Source organism: Dermacentor silvarum, chromosome 4 (genome assembly GCF_013339745.2).
Source record: "Dermacentor silvarum isolate Dsil-2018 chromosome 4, BIME_Dsil_1.4, whole genome shotgun sequence".
Taxonomy (NCBI): domain Eukaryota; kingdom Metazoa; phylum Arthropoda; class Arachnida; order Ixodida; family Ixodidae; genus Dermacentor; species Dermacentor silvarum.
In genome coordinates, this window is record NC_051157.2 from 100,203,687 (window position 1) to 100,216,827 (window position 13,141).

The following is a 13,141-nucleotide window of genomic DNA, read 5'->3' on the forward strand; positions in this document are numbered from 1 at the left end:
TTCAGGTGGATTGCCTGAAAAGGAGGCTACTACTTGTACGACAAATAGCAATGTGACATGACTATGAAGAAACTACTCAACTCCTAATATTTATTACCTTGAATATACTCGTATATGCTCCAATTGTGAAATTAAAGCCGAGTGAAGTCACGTCTGCTTAACAGAAATTGTAACTGGTACCTCTTCCTAGATATTGGTCCTCAAGGTCTGCTAAAAATTAACGGGCGTTCCGGTTAAAGCAATGTAACTGCTTGACGTACGCTCTTCGAAAAGTGTCAACTGGAACGCCAGTGTATTTCGCAGCGCCGTGTATTTCCGGATATCTCGGAAATGGTGGTATAAGAAAACGGGACTTTACTAAGACTGGTACTACAATTGAATTGCGCCTTCAAATTAATAAATAAAAAGTTACGTATTTTTAATCAAGCACCTGAACACTGCGATTTCTAATGCAGGTAATTTTTGCCCCTTGCTGAAGTGAACGAGAAAACGCAATAGAGCGCTATCCGTCAAAGGCGATTTCAAAAAAAATATTGTTCGATTTAAAAAAAAAAAAAAACTAGACTGATACGACGTGATGTGGATTAGTATCAGTATCAGTATCCCTTGGATCAGTTGAGGGAAGCTTTCATTAGCGTTTGCAAATTAAAAAAAATATTCGCTTTAAATTTTTTAGTTACGAAAATACAGCGCAAACACAAGCCACAAAGAAGACAGGAAACCCAGTGACACGAGTGGTGTCCCACACCGGAATTTTTATTTGGATCCACCCTGAATATATTATACACATACAAAAGCAACTATAGAAAACAGAGCAATGACCCGCAGAAAAAACAGAACCAAACCACCACGCAGCATCCTAGGAAAATACAAAAAACAAACAAAAAAAAAAAACAGCAGGCTTGAATCACGCACTATCGAACGGCACGTGCGCTCTAAACCGACTTTTCAATGTACTAATATTCAGAAACATGCGTCAGCCAAGAATCACTAACCTTACGTGAACCGGAATATTACTACATTGAAAAGTCGGTTTAGACGGCACGTGCCGTTCGAGAGTGCGTCACGCCTGCTGTTTTTCGCCTCTGCTTATCAGGGCACGGTCCAAGCATTTTGTTTACTGTGAGAGTACGTCTGCCAAGTGCGTTCAAGCGGTCGAGCAGGCGAACCCAATGCTGGTCATACTGAGCATATTCTATAATAACATTCTCCACTGAAGCCTCGGAGTTATCACAGTATAATTACAATGTGGCAGTGCTCGTCTTTTTATGCAACACAAGATCTGAGGATCTGAAGCGTAAACGATGGAGAGGCGTTAAGAACGTGTGGTCAATCATTTGGTTCGGTGAAAACCACAGGGATGAGTCAACTCTTTATAGGAGTAAGGACTTAACATGTTCGTCGAACCCCATGTGTTTGCAAAGTTCGTGCTAAAGAGTGCAAAGAACAACGTTGGTGTCCGAAACGAAAAACGTCACGAGTGTCAGGGCATTTAACTGTGTGCTGCAGTAGCTAATCTGGAGACATATGCTGAAACGATCCACTTCGGCGACACTATCGCTTTGGCCACGCCTCCGCCAATGGCGTGCGCCGATTGCCTGTTTTAGCAAAATTGGATGAACTGATTGACTGATTGAGCACGACGTCATCCAATTTTGCTCAACCAGCCATCTGCGCGAGCCTCACGGCGATATTGTCTCCGAGGCGATACTATCGCCAAAGTGGATCGTTTCAGAATACGTCCCCTGTCTGCCACCTCACTTCCCAAAGTTCCAGCGGGGCTCGGTAGCCACTGAAAACAGACCTTGTGACCAGCAAGAGAAGCGATTGTCAATATTTTCATAATTGCATATGTCTTGGAATCATCTACATGAAAATTAAATTCTTATTCAATTCTAGGGGTCCTTTGGAGTCGTAATATACCGCCCCGTGCAAACAGCTCTCACTTCCGGCACTCAATCTTGCGGCTTGTAATATTCCCAAGAGCTCTGCTACCGCAGACGATGTCTTATGGAATAGTCGGTAACTTCTCGACACGCAGGAATATGGAAAGTTGCACTCAAACTGTCATTTGATTTAGATCCGTCTGTGAATACAAATGTGTAGCCTCCTGAAACCGGAGCATTTGCTTGAGAAGCTTTGTTTCTAGGTAGTGCAGTGCAGATTTCTTTTCTATTCCTGTAATGCTCAACGTCACAGAAGGCATGGTGAGGTGCTGAGGAGGATGGCTGATATCTGGACGCAGAAAATTATGTTGTAATGGAAGTACCTCTTCATAGGCTCATGAAGTGTCACCAATTTCTCCACTTCTTTAGAGAGGTTTGCCACGAAGCGGGTGAGTTTATTGCTTTCTTGATAAGAGAATGAAGTGTCGGAACAGTTCTTGAAAGCGAAGCACTTGAATGGCCGGTTCTTTTGCTTCTAGCGTTCACAAGGCTACTGAGGGTTAAATGCGGTAAACCGAGGGAACTACGGGGACTACAGACTATCATCTTGTTTAGCCTACGTTCATTTGACTCCCTATACATGATGCGAGGCAAAGCTGACTACGTTTCAGACCGGCCACGAGAAGTAACGCTATCGTGCGGCGACGAACACGGTGATGAACCATCCGATGTCCGCGCCCCAATCGGAGAGATTATGATGGTGGCGGTGGTGATGTTTATTGGAGTCCTCTTTGAAACGGGACGGAGACAAATAGTCAACTTGCCTACTTGAAAAATCAAATTTTACTACGTATATTGCCATCTAGCCTTTTACCTATCTGATCTGGATCTTAACTTTCGTATTTAAAATTTCTGCCACTACATTGTACCATTACCTACGCTTACAATGACTCCGGATGTATAAATCTTTTTGGTGCTTTTTTACAACGTAAGCTGTTATGGGCTCATTCCAATACCCGTTTCTGGTCGCGATGATGCCGCTGCCGCCCCGTAACCACTATCGCCGGAAATGCGAAAAAAGTACCCGCTCTCCGCCGGGATCGAACCCAGTCCCGCTGCGTGGGAGTCGGATACTTTACCACTGAGCCACGCAAGCGCTTGCTATCACCGTCAGAAAAAATCCCTATAAACGCGTCCTAGGCAGGCGTGCAGGCGCAGACGACCCGAGCCTCCGCCAGTATGGTGGTGCCATCTAGTTAACGTGCCTGCAACTGCCGCGTGCGACGAGATGCGATTCAGACGAGGCGCGCAATCAACGCTTTCCCGATGTTAGATGTGCGCCACATATTATGTGTACCTCTTCGGTACACGTTAGCGTCTCCTCGCAAGGTACGAACCGCTGCTGAAGAAGCGAATCGTAGAGCTACGTGAGCGGCTACAACCAGGCATCATCGGGCTCAGCAGACTGCTGTGCAGAGAGCATTACAAGCCGCAGCTCGCCATCGACGCCGGCCGGACAGTTCAAATCGTTCTCGTCAAAATCGAGGCGAAGACCTTGTTGTGCGTGGTGCCGAAATTGGAGCTACTCTTGCGTCGCTCAACCAGCTTACGCTGTGACTGTGCTGCGTGTGCCGCGCAGGCCTGTGACTTTTTTTGCACCACTACTCTAATCGCCTCTTACTTACCTCGACTGTTCACGAGTTAATCCTTCCATCTTTGCATCCCAACGCTTCTGGAACGTGGACGCTTCTTACGGGTGTCGTTGAGTGAATATCTTGGCATTCCAATAGGTGGGGTCGAGTCGTTTCCAGCCATTTTTTTTGCAGCACTGACATGCCTCATCCTGTGGCGCACATTTGCTGCGGTATGTTTTTGTCCTCAGGCAGCCAGCTCTGGCCTCAAATAGCAAGACACTCCACTTTGCGTTATCACACAAAATTTCCCTCCTGGTTTATTTCTTTCCGTGTTTTTAAAACTTCATGGTATTTTTGGTCTCCCCCTTACGCATCAAATTTAATGTCTCTGTTTCTCTTTCTTTTTTATGACTCCTTGTCCGTTTACACCCCTTAATCACCCTATATTTGGCTGCTAGCTTTCTTGACTTATCCCTCCGTTCCCAGTCCACGCTTTTGAGGCACAGATATTTGTGCACTTCAGCCGGCCATTTCTTATTATCCGTGTTCCTGAGTTTTCCTTCAAAACTAATTTTCGTCTGTGCATTCGTTGAAAGTTCTTTTCAAGATGATGATGATGATGATATATTGGCATCCACTTTGACACGGCTGTGGCACGGGGCGGTGACAAACAGTGACCTATCTTGCTTGATTTAATCAGGTATACTGTACATGTTTTTCATTCATCTGCAACATCTTTGCAAGCTAGCGACATCTAGCGGTCCCTCTTGAAGCTACGCGACCAGCCCACCACACAAAAAGAGGAATTATCCTTTTGAACGCGTAAATGCCCCGCGTCGCAGAAAATCCGGCGTCAGCGTGTGGTGTCGGCGTTCGCGGGTGAGAAAATCATCCCGAACCACCCCGACCACGCAGGCCGTCTGCGTGGCGCAGAAGCGTTAGTTAACTAATTGAATTTCTCAAAGTAAAAGCCATCAGAAAAATCACAAAGTGCAACTTAACCACAACCTACAGACATGATATATCATCGGAATGTAATTTGAATGTACAAGAAAACATAATTCTGTTACGAGGAAACTGAAAGACAAACCCCCCTTTCCAGCATTTCTACCATACCAACAGCAGAGCACCTGGGTAGGTTACTTGCAAAAACACCATCCAGATGGCGCTCGCCTCCTTGGCAGCATAAAACGGCTGTGGCGCGCAGAGGCGAAGGTGGAGAAATAAAAGAAAGCTGCAGTTGCTGGGAAGCCTGACAAGCATTCAGGGATATTTGAATGCTATCGCCATCCACTCTCAAAGGCGAAGCTTAAGCGTCCTCCAAATTTTTTGTTGAGCAGGGAGTTTTGAATTATTTAATTAAAATCTGCGATTTTACGTGCCGATTCCATGATCTGATTATGCGGCACGCCGTAGTGGCAGACTCCCTATTGATTCCGACCACCTGGGGTTCCTTAACGTGCACCCATTGAACGGTACACCGGCGTTCTTGAATTTCGCCCCCCACCGAAATGCGGCCGCCGCGGCCAGGATTTAACCCCGCGACCTCGTGCTTAGCAGCACAACGCCAAAGCCACTAAGCAACCACGGCGGGTAGTGACTATTTTCATGATGATGATGATGATTTATTGGCATCCCCTTTTAAACACGGCAATGAAGAATAGTCACCTTGCCTGCTTGAGCTAATCCGGAAATCTATTCATACCGATCAGTCTTGTACTTTGCCTATATATTCTTAATCGTATCTCGTTCTTAAAACCTTTTTTATCTATCCTGCCTGTAACAAATCCACTCCTATCAATCTCTGCCTGCATTACTTCCGCCAATACTCTAAGCGTCCCTTGTTTATCTCGACGGCTGATTGGTTAATGCCTACATCCGCTTTAAGGGGCCCCTCACCAGGTTCGGTCATTTTTAACAAACAAGCGTGGCGTATAAATGATGCGCTGACGATCGTGTCTGTAAAGTATTATGACACTGCGCGCCGTAATACAGGTTATCAGTATAGTCATCCTATGTCATTAGTATAGCCGTATAGATAACCATCCCGTGAATTCCTTCCCTATACGAGTATAACTACTCTCTCTCTCTCCCCCCCCCCCCCCTTCCCGCCATGGCGACTCTACGTGTGAGGTTACTACATACAAAAGCGCGGGTAGCTGCAGTTGAGTGATTTAATTAGTCGCTTTAATTACTCGCTTTTAAAAATTTAATAAGGGTGTCGTAATCACGACGCTGGCAGAAACTCCAAAGAAAGAACGCGTACGCAGCAGCGAGAGCCACCGAACAGTTCCATCCACCTTGCAAGCCTAGAGATCTACGTTACCATTGCGTGCCAAAAAGACACCACGAGCAATTTTTTTTTGTTTTTCACTCAACACATTTCCTAAGCAGAACGGAGAGACGTTTCCTGGCACGCCTCAATGCAGTGAGGCTGCCAGCCAAAACAGGCGTCACGAAGCAGCAATGCTTATCACAGCCCATTGCCCTGTCAATCAGTACAGATATGCAAGGTTGCAATCTGACAGTTGCAGAGTCTGTGAGTCCTCTTCATGCTACCGGCCACTGTGCTGTAGCGTGGGTGTTGTGTGCTTGTCAAGTCGGCGATATGAAAGGTGCCAACTGCTTCATTATCTAAATCTGCTCAATCATGTCGATGAAGGGAACTTCCGGCCTCTAAATCCCTGTCAGACAGTCAGTCATCAGGGACACACAGCCTAAGAGTGGGACTCATTTTGCCGGAGCTGTAGGTAAACAGAAACTGGATAAACAGAAATTTTGCTTGCTCGCAAGCTATTACGCCTTGTTATCAGTTGGAAGTATGCGGCAGGCGCTTTCGTCATTACCGTTAGTATACGTACATCTCGGCACCGCTCACATCTCACGCCCCAACTCTTGCGGTGGTTCGCTTGTCGCCTTGCTCTAACTTGTAAATGCCTGAAATTTATCCATAATTTCATTTAGCCACGGTACTGTGTGGCTTATTTTTTCTAAGCACTAAGATGGCGCCCATATTGTATGCTCAAAGCTTGCGACCTTTACACACAACCCCTCATTACTGAATTTGTATACGTACAAATTTGAAAGAGTGCCAACACAATTTTATATACATAAGAACGTAAATGATAAAGAATTGGAATATTACGAACCGAATAGCTCGCTTTCCGTATTTTACAAAATATTCACCCAGGAAATTTCTAATAGAATCACGACAGCACTTCGACCAACCCTGAATATACGAGCTGGCTTCACAAATGAGTATTCAACAATGCCCTCCACATCCATTTAGTGAATCAGATGCAGCTAAGACAGTCTACGGAATACAACAACCTCTCTATATGTGCTTCATATATTGCGAAAAAATGCTTTTGACTAAGGGAAGATACCAGCAGGCATGAAGGCATTTCGTAGTCGAAATGCAAAGACAAGGCATATGTGAATATCTTAGAACGCATCTACAAAAATCATCTGCTACTATAATTATTCATAAGAAAAGTATAAAAATAACGGTTAAGAAAAGAGTAAGAAAAGGAGACGCAATATCCCCAATCCAATTCCCTGCATGCACGGAAAAAATTTACTCAAGCTGTTCGATGACTGCAGATTGGGTGTTATAATATAGTAGCGATGGGGAACACCTTCGCAACGTGCGGCTGGAAAATTCCATTGCGTTGTTCAGCAGCGTTGGAAATCGCACACGACAAATGATAGAAGACCTTAACTGCGTATAGTTTAAGGATAAATTTTAGGATTAGAGAGAGAGAAAGAAAGACAGGGGCAAAGGCTGGAAGGTTAACCAGATAAGAGTTTCCGGTTTGCTGCCCTGCACTATGGTGGGGGATATAAGGTTTGCAAAGAGGGCAAAGGGAAAGAGGGAGAAAAAAAAGTCAGAGCCCTTCCACCCTCCAGCGAAGCTGGCGCTCTGCTGGGATTTGCTATGTTGGAGTTTAGCTATATTGCAGATTTGTTATGTTGCAATGGCGTGCCTCATAATCAGAACTGGTTTTGGCACGTAAAACCCCAGAAAGAAGAAGAATTTGGCTACAAAATGGTAAACCGACCCCTGCGCTACGTACTCGGGAAAGAGGCTTCGGTGCCGGCTCCGATTAGCACAATGGAGTATTTGTTAACACTTAGACGATGGCTATACAATGCTCGGCTGTGAAAGAACTGGCTCGGCGTCCACGGGCGACGGCGTTCCTAGCGCGTTCCTCACTCTTTTGTACCATGTTCCCAGACAAGAGTCCTTGACCAAAGCTATATACAACCAACGCTAAAGGCTCATTCACACTAGGCCGACACGGCACCGATTTTGGTCTGCCGACTGTTGGCGACAACGTTTTGCTTCCTTTAAACCGTTGGCCACAGCGTTTTCTGTCCTATGAACTCCTCGCGTCATCAGTCGGCAGACCATACTCGTTCTCGTGTCGGCGTAGTGTGAATCAGCCTTAACGCGAACTCCTCTCATACCCCAATCCTCCGTTGACCTACTTTTTTCGTAGACAGGCGGGAGCCCGGAGAGAGCCGGCGGCACAAGCGGCCGAGGCCGGCAGGGCTGCGCGCATGCGCCTCAGTCGGAGAGCGGGCACACACACGCAAGTCATGCGTGGCAGCCGCCTATCTCTCCACCGCCATCGGGCCGGCGCGCCATCCTCGCCTTCCTTCCATTTATCAGCGGCCCTATCAATAAACGCGCGCGTCAGCAGCCGAGGCGCGCCACCTGCCTAGCCTCGCTAGCCTCCCAGCAGGACTCAACTCTAGTCGGGCGCAGCTTCTAGCAGGCTTGCCGCGCTCACCTCGCCGCCAGGCCCAACTCTACTCAGGGGAGGGGGGGGGGGGGTGGACGCGTACGAGAAGGTCGACTGGCGCAACAGAGATTGCGAGGGCTCAGCCGGCCGGGAGGGAGGCAGGGGCCGTGTGCTCGAAAAGACGACGGCGCTCGAGCCAGTGCTGGTAATGATAGTTCTTTTCTACATGCGGACACGATCCTCGGGGACTGAGCCCTCAACAGTTTCGCTGCAAAACGGGGTAACCGGAAGGGTGGGTGTGCCTATTAGAGACGCTAAAACAGGCCGGTGGATTTCAAGAACCGTGCGGCAACGCTTGCATGGCCATTTGATGCGATGTTAAGTGCCGTCGATGTTCTAGAACTCTTTCTTGCGACAGAGGTCGGTCGTCCAACTGGTCGAGCACGACGGAAAGCAATTGTTTCTGCACATTGTACTGGGGGCACTGGTACAGAACATGACGCTGTTTCCTATTCACCCCAACGGAAACAGGCTGCGGTGCCAGCCATCCCTATGTGGAACGCGTGGGCAGTGGTAAACGCGATGCCCACCCATAGCATACCCAAATGGGTCATAAATTGCAGCAAACTATAAGGAGTAGGCTAAACACCCTCGCATGAGAACAGGAGCTCGCTATTAATCGACAGCCAGTAGAAACTGCGCAAGAAGAAATTTTTCTAAGCGAAATTGTCACAGGGTACATGAATCATGAAAAGAAAATTTACAGACGAATAAAAAGGAGTTGGCAGGCATATGAAGAGCACTCCCATCTATGACCAGCAGCTTACCGATATTCTCTGAAGAGCAAGCTCACAACATTGCATTTGCCTAGCACTAACCGTGGGGCAGGAACTTTGACGGCAGCGAAGAAGTTTGAAGTTTATTAGTTACAAGTTTATACAAATAAAATATCTATCGGTACCCAATAATAATGTTAAAGGGTCCCAAAAATAAAACATTACCTGAGGTATACACATAAGTAACAACATACGGACAGCGTAATAGCGTTTATAAAGATAATAAAAATAGTACAAAAGCCCGAAAAAAAAGTAAATACACAATTTAGAATGAACACGAAACCCCGTCTGAGAAGAAGCTGAGGATGGCATACATCACTTCGGCTCAACTTAGTTATCGGCTGCCATGGCGCTCCACGTCGCGGCTTGCGAGATCACGGAAATTTTGAAAATGAGCCATGCTCCACTCTGATGTTCTTTTAATTCCTTTTTATGACAGATGTATAGTTATGGATATAACTCAAGTATCCAAAAGTATATGTGAAGACGAAAATGAAGCAGATCTCACGCACTGTGGGAAACGAAATTACGCGAAGCATTTTACTCATAGCGGGCTACCCAGCATCGTTTGAAATTACGCGAAGCGTTACCAGGTGGACCACCATGTTTGTGGAAGAACAGCAGCTATGTGTCTAAGGCGAGCGCATGTGTGACGACAGAAGCAAGACGACAGGGAACCCTATCATGTGACGGCGATGGCATAATTTCTACTCCGGCAGTTCGACGCGAGCTTTCGACATGCCTACTGTCGGCTTCTACACAGGTACTGGACGAGCGTAACCGAGAGAATCACGCATTGTGACGTCATCAGCGATTATGTGTTATACAATCGTACGTACCTACGCATGGCTATGTAGTATGGTGTATGTTAAAACGACGACGGTAGGATGAAACGCTAAAACCTGTTCGACCAGGGCAGATCATGAAGGCGGTGCAGCGTCCCACAGTTTCTAAACGTAGCGTTAGAGGCTACGAGGACAGTGCTGGGTAATCCGGACCGATCCCGGAGACGGAGGTCTAGTCTAACACAGTGTCTCAAAGCCCTAGCTGTCACGAGGAAATAACACGAGAAAGTGGCTCCTGGCGCACGACCAAACGTCTAAAAGAGCTAGTGGGCTTTGGCACGAGTGAAGTACGCGTCCGATCGTGGCCTCGTGGTTCAAGCTTTCGGCTGCTGTGCTCGAAGGCAGAGGTCACGAAGTCAGAGGCCACGAAGTCAGAGGCCGCGAAGTAAGAGGCCACTTATGGTGACGAATTACTTTTTATTAGAGATCTGAAACAAGCTGAGACAGGACATACCTACTTACATGTCGACCTACCGCAAAGTACCTGAAATGAGGCAAAGAATGGTCGCCACTAAAATGACGAGAAATCTCTCCGTGGCGCTGGCGTGCTTACAAGGTTCATTGTAACTTCGGTAGTCGATTATGGGCTTTGGGATTTTACTAGACACTCTTTATAAGGCTCTCGATCACTACGGGTCCACAGACTATCACACAAACCCTTGAGTATAGACTAGCAGCAAACTTCATTTTGACGAAAACCTATAGTTTCGCAAGCTCCTATTGTTTTTGTATTGACATGATGGATGACGACATGATGGATGGCGACTAGCATACAACATATCTTGATCGAATACACGTCTTTTGACAATAAAAATCTGACTTTGCGTGGTGCTTTAGGCCGACTGGACGACACAGCGTTCACAGAATAAAAATCTGCGGATCCCACGAGATGTGGTAATTCAATTAAGCAAAGCTTTCATTAGTGCCTGGGAAGAATGCTGTTCCTGCTTACGGACCACAACTGTGAGCCACCTCGCTCAAGATAAACCTTTTCAGCTTGATCGTGCAAACAGGTAGTGTGTGACGACAATAAAACGACCACAACGGCATGATGACGACTGCTTGATGACGAGGCAATGACGGCGATGACATGACAAATGCATATAAGACAATGGCATGACGCCACCCCAATCACAACGACAGAAACTACGACGATAGAATGGTTGAGATGGTCTGATGACACGACGGAACGACGATGCCGTTATAAGATAACGGTGTAATGTATAAGATAGCGGTGTAATGACGGCAATATGACAACGCAGCGACAGCGACCGAGTGAAGACGGCGGAATGCTGACGATGACATGACAACGAAGGAATGATCTCAACGGCGTGAAGGCGATGAATTGATGTCGAAGGAATGACGACATCGGCATGATAGGGCATCCTATTTTTTTCACGCTTTTGTGGGCGTGAGAACGCCAACCATCATTGTTTTTTCGCGATTTGTTGCGAAGAATGAAAAATATAAATCCTCGTTTAACGAGGGAAACAGTGCTCGTTTCAGTCAGTACGAGGCATGCACGAACTTTCCGTTTGCGGGGCTATCTCGATTCACGTCCTGAACGGTTGTCAGTCCCTAAGGCATTTTACATGGGCAATTTACGGGCTTTTTACGCCCTTAAAGTCGCCAAAAAACTTGTTAAGAGGCTAAAGGCTGGCTAAATTCAGCGACTTCGTCGCGAAGTTATCAACAGTGGAGACCAAACAATAGGAAACCCCTATAAGCACTGATGGCGCACGCAGCCTTAAGAAACCCTTATAGCACACGCAATAAATATGTCCTCCTTTGCTATAACACAAGAAGCCAACAAACAATAACACCAAGGACAACATAGGGGAAATTACTTGTACTTAATAATTGAATTAAAGAAATTATAAATTAATGAAAATGGATGAAAAAACAACTGTCCGCAGGTGGGGAACGAACCCACGTCTTCGCATTACGCGTGCGATGCTCTCACCATTGAGCTACCGCGGAGCCGTTTTCCCATCCACTTTCTGGGGTATTTATGTTTTACAACTAGAACTAACCTAGGAAGTGTTAGCCAGCGCCACCACTCACAAACCATAGGGTGGATGTGGAACATCCTTTCTGCCGCAGGCGTCACGAGCATGGGATCTTTTTGGGTGATGGCAACTGGTCAATAAACCCACATATGCTACCTACAGGCTACATTGTTGCCGGATTCGAGCCCTCGTTATGTAGTGAACGAGAAGAAAGGAAACCGAGGGGCCCGATTTTTTTAATAAGCATATTAATAATGATGCATTATATTACAATGATGCCTGTAGGTAGCATATGTGGGTTTATTGACCAGTTGCATCACCCAATAAGATCAGGTGCTCGTGACGCCTGTGGCAGAAAGGATGTTCCACATCCGCCCTATGGTTTGTGAGTGGTGGCGCTGGCTAACACTCCCGGGGTTAGTTCTAGTTGTAAAACATAAATACCCCAGAAAGTGTATGGGAAAACGGTTCCGCGGTAGCTCAATGGTGAGAGCATCGCACGCGTAATGCGAAGGCGTGGGTTCGTTCCCCACCTGCGGACAGTTGTTTTTTCATACATTTTCATTTTCATTAATTTATAATTTCTTTAATTCAATTATTAAGTACAAGTAATTTCCCCTATGTGGTCCTTGGTGTTATTGTTTGTTGGCTTCTTATGATATGCTTTAAAAAAAATCGGGCCCCTCGGTTCCCTTTCTTCTCTTTTGCTCTAACACGGAGGACATCTCCGTAAAACTGCATCTATAAACTACGTGGGGCAAATAGAAATCTTAACTAATTGCGACTTTTATGGTTCCACCACTGCCTTATTAGATCTCAGCATACCACGTGGATGAGCGTGTCGTGTGCACGTTGAAATCGCGTAAACATAATGGCCGTGAATAGGCTCAAAGAGTTATTGACAGCCAATGGTGTCAAAGAGAGCGTTCAGATTTCGCAATGTCACGTGATAGTGAGTACCACTTAACACTAAAGGTAATTCACAACATCATGTAATGAGAAGAGACAAAACAAAAGCGAAAGACTTAACGACACAATCTAGCGCGCCAAGAAAACAGTGCATCCTGCTAACCATCATTCCTATCTATTCGTCGAGCAGTGACGCAAACGGTGCGCTGTAGAACCGTCAATGTGTCGAAGCGTTATCTCATCGAGCGGGCGCCTGAGTGACACGACGGTACAC

The 13,141-nt window shown here is 46.4% G+C and overlaps 1 non-coding gene across 1 annotated transcript; it reads left to right on the forward strand.

Annotated features, from left to right (window-relative positions):
• The first annotated feature begins 12,427 nt into the window (after nucleotides 1-12,427).
• Nucleotides 12,428-12,499, forward strand: Trnat-cgu (transfer RNA threonine (anticodon CGU)). The gene has a single exon. It is a non-coding gene; the product is annotated as a tRNA-Thr (tRNA).
• Nucleotides 12,500-13,141: the final 642 nt, after the last annotated feature.